This window comes from Microtus oregoni, unplaced genomic scaffold (genome assembly GCF_018167655.1).
Source record: "Microtus oregoni isolate MIOR12 unplaced genomic scaffold, Mior012 000121F_001, whole genome shotgun sequence".
Classification (NCBI taxonomy): domain Eukaryota; kingdom Metazoa; phylum Chordata; class Mammalia; order Rodentia; family Cricetidae; genus Microtus; species Microtus oregoni.
In genome coordinates this window covers 356,421-363,378 of record NW_024544751.1, presented here as the reverse complement: position 1 = coordinate 363,378, position 6,958 = coordinate 356,421, and the positions used below count along the sequence as shown (strand labels likewise).

At 42.9% G+C, this 6,958-nt stretch overlaps 1 pseudogene; it reads right to left on the bottom strand.

Moving 5' to 3' along the window:
* Positions 1 to 1,654: 1,654 nt before the first annotated feature.
* Positions 1,655 to 4,753, bottom strand: LOC121444342 (annotated as a pseudogene).
* Between the last annotated feature and the right edge of the window lie 2,205 nt (positions 4,754 to 6,958).

Below are 6,958 nucleotides of genomic sequence, written 5' to 3'. Positions count from 1 at the left end.
TTTGAGGGGCTCTAAATCCCACATTTGTTCCTGGGTCTTTGTTAAGTAAGTGAATTCTTTGGGGTCTTTGTTGCTTATCTTTTGCCTGAGGTGTTTGAAAGTTCCCATTCTGAGTGCAGGTTCTCTGGGCTTTCAAAGGGCCAGGATCGCTCCACGTAAGTCTGGTTTACCCGTAGCTATGACCTCTGCCTCCTAAATCTTTCAAGGTCAGTCCAGAGGGCTGAGTCCTGGGTGAACTGGTGATTTGTGTTCAGGCCACGAAATCTGAATTTGCAGAATCTGCATTCTACTATTTGAAGCCGAGCTAATTGAAAGTCTTTACTGAAATTGCACACTGTAGCTCTGGTTCTGAAGGCATCAGACACTTTCATCCTGCATTCAGAGGGAAACTTCTGGACTCAAGGTTCTGTGTCAGTTTTGCCACTCTCCTGAAAATGTGAGCTTGCTGATTTCTGGAATTTTGTTCAAAATTTGACTCCAAGATATTTGAGAATCTGTTTTCCAAGTAGAAACCTCTGAAGGCCTGGGTGGCTGTACTGTCAGGCTTGACTATGAGCTACTTGAATATCTCTGTCACTTATACTTTGGGGTCCATGTCCAGAAAAGGGGGGCGTCTAAATTTCTGAGAGTCGCAAAGGTCTGAGCAGGAGGAATTAAAAACTGTGTTCTGTGTTCACGTTATGTGAATCCCTAGTTTCCTGAGGTCTGTGGGGATCAGTACGCAGGCTGTGATAGTCTACATTCCAGAGTTTTGGTCTAACCAAACTACTCTCTAGTGAGGCTTCGTGCTAGCCCACATTGGTTGGATTGGAATTAATGGCAGAGACTGAGGCAGACTCCTGCAGTGTTGAGTGAGGTACCAGAGAGAACTCCCCACTAGAGTGGCTGACTCCAGATACCTGAAAGCCCATTTTTGGAATAAGCTATGCCTGTTCCACTTAGTTATTATAGAATTCCTTCCTTTTAGTCAACAATTAAATTAAAAATACAGCAGTAGCATGGTGGTGGTGGCACACACCTTTAATTCCAGCACTTCGGAGGCAGAGGCAGATGGATCTCTGTGAGTTTGAGGCCAGCCTGGTCTACAGAGCAAGTTCCAGGATAGCCAGGGCTACACAGAGAAACCCTGTCTCAAACAATCAAAATAATAATAATAATAATAATAATAATAATAATAATAATAATAACACTTCATAGTGGGGGAATAGACCCCAAGTAGCTGCCTGTACCCACAGCAACCACGTTCTAACAGGAATATCTACCCCAGGGCTTGAGTTTAAACCTTTAAACCTTGGCACTTCACAGTGTGAGTTGGAGGCAGAAGCATTGGCATGCCTGGGAAACTCAGAAAGAATATAGCGTCTCAGCCCCCAAGGGATCACTTCAATCACAATTTGTGTGTGTATATATATATATATATATATATATATATATATATATATATAGTTTTGAGGCAGGGTTTCTCTGTGTAGCCCTGGCTGTCTTTGAACTCTCTGTAGACCAGGCTGCTATTGACTCCAGCTACTGTTGTCTATACGTGCACAGGTTTAGGACTGACTACTTAAGCTTGGGTGACATATTGGAGGCTTGTCAAGGAAGCCCCTGCCTTGGTGAACTCCCTGGGACCCATGTGCTGATTCGAGGGCCACAAAAACTACCTCTGAGGAGGGAGGTGAGAACGTCCCCCTTTGTACTCACTTACGGCTGTAAGGATCAGCTCTCACCTCTGGGCAAAGCCGATGAGACGCTCTGAGTCTCTGGAGACCACCACAGGAAAGCCGTTGTAGTCTGTCTCTTTGATGAGTGTCTCCACGTCCTCCACAGTCATGCTGTCCTGGGTGAGTACCGACAATGGTGGTTCTCCCCTCCGGGGCCGCATCACATCTGTGGCCAGGGTACGGTGGGTGAACTCATCCTTCACATCGAGAAATGGGTACCCATTCAGATGGATGTGAGCTTCATAAATCCCTTCTTTCCCAAAGGCATCAGCCACCCACTTGCTGGTGACAGCAGCTGCCATCAGGGGCACAATATACTCCAGGCCTCCAGTCAGTTCAAACATGATGACTACCAGTGACACCGTCATCCTAGTCACCCCACCTAAAACAGAAAACAGTGAGATGTGACAGCTCAGCCACAGACCCCATGAGAATGTGATTCGTGCAAACAGACAAGCTCACGGAACAGAATTTCACCCCAGGCAAGCTCTCTAATGAGAACTTTCTGTCCATCTCATACTTGTTCCATGAAGTCAGTCCCACATGATGCCGGGGCTCAGGGAATGTTAAACCCAGCTTTGCATCAGGGACCTGTATTGCTCCACAGGGAGCTCTACTCCCAGGAACATGGGTGCCTATTCTCCCAGTTAATGTGCCTGACCCTTTGATGAGAGGGCCCTACCAGGCTAGCCAGGCTCCTGACAGTGCAAGCAACTCAGAAGCCAAGAAGCTGGAGAGATTATTATAATATTGAGTTGGACAGGGATCAGGCTTTAAATCCCTAGGTATTGAAAGGCAATTCCCACCAAATCCTACTCCAATAAACTTAAACCAGGATCTCTTAACCTCTGTACATGAGATAGTTGGGGCTGGGCTATTCTATGTTATCAAGAAGGTGCTATGTTTGAAAGCTAAGCGGTCTCTGTGCCCACTGCCCACTACACACAAGTGGCACTTACAATTATGATAAGGCAGTGTCTCCAAATACCACCAGAGGCAGAACCACTGCTTGCTGAGAAGCCATATTTTGAACCAGTGCTTTTCGACCTTCCTGAGCTGCGATACAGCTCCTTGTGTTGTGCTCACCTCCAATCACAAAATTATTTTCATTGCTACTTCATAACTGGAATTTTCTACTGTTCTGAATCACGGTGTAAATAGCTGTGTTTTCCGATGCCGATGGTCTTAGGTGACCCTTATGAAAGGGTCATTTGACCCCAAAGGGGACTCAACGGACAGGTTGAAAAACCACTGGTCCATGTCTTAAAATTGCAATTGATTTATTAAGGTTGAGGACTCTAAAATCAGCTAAGGTCTTCAGTATACATTTTGAATCTGAGATTCCAAGGGTATTTATTCATGATATGAGGATTCTAAAATCTTTGATGCTCTCAAGCCAAGGTTGTGGCAGACTAGACTACATCACCCCAAAATCAGAATCATGGAGTTAAGACCATTAAGAAGAAGCAGATACAATGTGGATCTCTCCTCTTCTGTTTACATAAAAGCAGGACTTCAATTAATATAGACAAAAGGTCTCTTTCTCTCTTTACCCCCACCAGGAAGACCAAGGTTAATCACCGAAGTCTCTCATGTGCCTGGAGATGATTTCTCTTACCAGGCTCACTAGATCAGTCATGTAGTCCCAGCTCCTGGAGAAGCTGAGGTGGGAGAATTCCTAATTCAAGACCTGTCTGGGTTAAGATGAGTACAAGATCCCATCTGTGCTATATGAATACTCAAACACAGTTTAATGTTAACAAATTTCAGATTCTTATTCACTTGTCAATCTGGATTTTGTAACCTGTGAGTCTGCGGCAGCGGTTCTCAACCAGCACCCACAACCATCCACAGCTCCAGTTCCAGGGGATCTGATGTCCTCTCTCCACTTCCACAGGCACCATGGATGCATTTGCTACCAGACATACATATGAACAAAACACTCATTCTTTAGAATTTCAATTCTTTTAAAGCTTTGAGGGTCTATATCCTAGTTACGATATAAAGGCAATTCATGTGTGTGTTTCTGGGTGTAAGAGTAACCAATCTTTTGGGATCTATTTTAATGTTTATATGACATGGACTATTTTTAAGCTTTTTTTATTTATTATGTATACAATATTCTGTCTGTGTGTATGCCTGCAGGCCAGAAGAGGGCACCAGACCTCATTACAGATGGTTGTGAGCCACCATGTGGTTGCTGGGAATTGAACTCAGGACCTTTGGAAGAGCAGGCAATGCTCTTAACCTCTGAGCCATCTCTCCAGCCCTTAAGCTTTTTTTTAACGTGATCAGTGTTTTGCCTGCATGTGTACCTGTGCACTACGTGCATTCCTAGTGCCACAGAGATCAGAAGAGAGTGTCAGATCCCCTGGAACTGGAGTTACAGGTGGTTGTTAAGTTGACTTGTAGATGCTGGAAATCAAACCCTGGGCCTCCATAAGAGCAACCATTTCTCTTAACCACTGAGCTGTTTCCCTGGTCTACATAGGTCAATTTTAAAGAGAGTAAATTTTCTGAACTCACCAGAGGTCTGTGGTTCGAGGTTATAGCTGAAACATTTCGGATCTGTGTTCAGGATGTGTGGTCTTTGAAGTCTTTCTGGTTTTGCATCACAAGATTTGATTCAGGTATCTGTAAAGCCATGCCCTGGGTATGAATTTCATGTTTGTTAGTGAATCCATACATCAACTCATCAGTATTCACAGGCGTATGTTCAAGTTGGGACGCTTTTTAAGTACCCTGTTTTTATTCTTTGAGAATTCGTATTTTGATTAGATCTACCCTACTCCCCTCCAAGTCTTCCTTGGTCTCAATCACCACCCCCTGCAACCTCGTGGGGTTTTCTTTTAAATAACCCGCTGAGTCCAATCAACACTACATGTATGTGCACGAGTGTAAAGTCAACCATCCTCTGGGACATGGGCAAGCTACCAGGGTACACACCACGGAGAGAACTGACTCTCCCTTCCCCGGCAGCCATCAACTGCCAGTAGCTCCTTGTTAAGGGGAGGCCTCGTGGTCCTCTGCCCCATCCCTGCTGAAATGCTGACTGGCCTGAACTTCTCCAGTCCTCGTGCAGCCAGAGCTGAGGTGAGTCCACAAGTGATGTCTGGAAGACCCTGTTCCACAGAAGTCTTCCAAAACCTCGGACAGAATCCTGCCTCCTTTTCACAGGTATGTGAAAAGAGCACACAGAGCATGTGTGCATTGAGCCCTGATCATTGGGAGTTTCTCTGGGAACCATTGTCTCCTGCATAAACTTGTTTCGTGAGGACTAAGAGCCTGAAGCACACTCTATGGTACGTGTTCCAAAGTTGGAATCTAACATGTTTAGCGTCTTTTTTAAAGCTTAGAGGTTGTTTGACTTCTTCAAGGGTTTGTTTCCTAAGTATGCTTCTAAGTTTATTTTTGCTCTCATATATTAATAATGCATATTAATGGAGTTATGTGGAGTATTTCCATGCATTCACGTAACAGTCTCTAAAAATATCCAAACGTTCTTTTGCTAAATCTCCCTACCTTTTCCAATTTACAGTAGCCATTATTCTTTTAGGTGGAAAGTTTTTATTTTTCACATGAGAGAAAATATGGTACACATCTTTTTGTGTCTGGCTTACATCACTTGCAGTGATGCCTTCTCCAGTTCCATTAATTATGCTGCAAGTAGCAGCTAAGTAGATGGATTTCTTTTGTGTGGTGCTGGGGATCAAACCCAGGGCCTTGCACATACTAGACCAGCACTCTATCACTGACCTATGTATCCCAACCTCATTCTTTTTTATAACTTTAGTAACATTCCATTGTGTATGTGTGCCACATTTGACTTATTTGTTTATCTGTTGATGGGTGTGAAGGCTGATGCTGTGTCTCCGCTATCATGAAGAGGGTCACAGGAAACACAGCTCTGCTACCTCTTTGGTTGCTGTTTTCATTTCCTTCTAATGTATGCTCAGGAGTGGGGTTGCTGGGTCCCATGGTAGTTCTAGTTTTACCATTTGAGGAGTCTACTGTTTGTCGCGATGACTGGGCTAATTCGCATTTGCACCCGTGGTATATAAAAGGTCCTTTTTCCCACATCCTCATCATTGTCTGTTTTTTAAAAATAATAGCCATCCTGACATGGAATTTCACTGTAGTTTTTAGTCGCCTTTCTCTGATAACTATTGATACTGAACAATTACAGTGCAGTCTTTGCCAAGGTTGTGTTATTTCTTTTGAGAAATGTCTACTCAGATCATTTACTTACTTAACTGGATACTTGGGGCTCTGTTGTTAAATTTTTGTTCTTTGTGTTTTCTGGGTATTAGCACCCCATCAGATACATAATGGACAAATACTTTGTCCTTTTCCGTAGGACATAGTGAATTGTTTCTTCACATTGCTGATTATTTCCTTTGTTAGGCAGAAGCTTTGTAGTTCAGGTAAACCCATTTGGCAATTTTTATTTTACCAAGAAGCATGGTCTGTCTTGGAGGTGTTTCTGTTATATTTTCTTCTGGAGCTTCACAGCTTTCCTTTAACTTTCTGATCCATCTTGAACTGATTTGGAGGCAGGGTGAGATAGGGTCAAGGTTTGGTTTTCTACATGTGTCTATTCCATTTTCTCATCATCATTTGTTGAAGATACTTTCTTTTTTGTGATGCTTTTGAAACTTTTGTTTTTATTCATTTGGATTTTTGTTTTGTTTTATCATTTTGTTTATATTTGTGTGCTGGGGTGGAATACAGGGCCTTGTGCATATTATTCCATTGTTCTAGAGTTTTATTTCTGCTTTTCTTTCTTTGATCTTGGAACAAGATTCATGTAGCCCAGGTTAGCCTCATACTTGCTAGGTAGTCAAGGACGACCTTACCCTCTTGCCTCTACCTCCCAAGTGCTGGCATTACAGGCCACAGCTTGTTTTTTGTTTACTTATTTTTGCCAGTAGCATATATTCATTGTATAAGGTCCTGAGTTTCATAAAGACAATTTCATGCAAGTATGTGTGATACACTTTCAGCATACTCTTCCCATGGACCCTTCCTCTCTATCTCCTGTTACTCTCCTTTCTTCCCAGAAAGTTTCAATTCTACTTCCATGTTTTGATGTCTGTTTGGAAACTCAAGCAGCTGTAGACACAGGAGTTCATTTCAGGGATCTGCATCCTTGTTAAATTTATGTCTAGATTTTTTTAAAGATTATTATGAATGAATTACTCACATAATTTATTGCCCCTCTAAAAATTGTTACTGGCAAT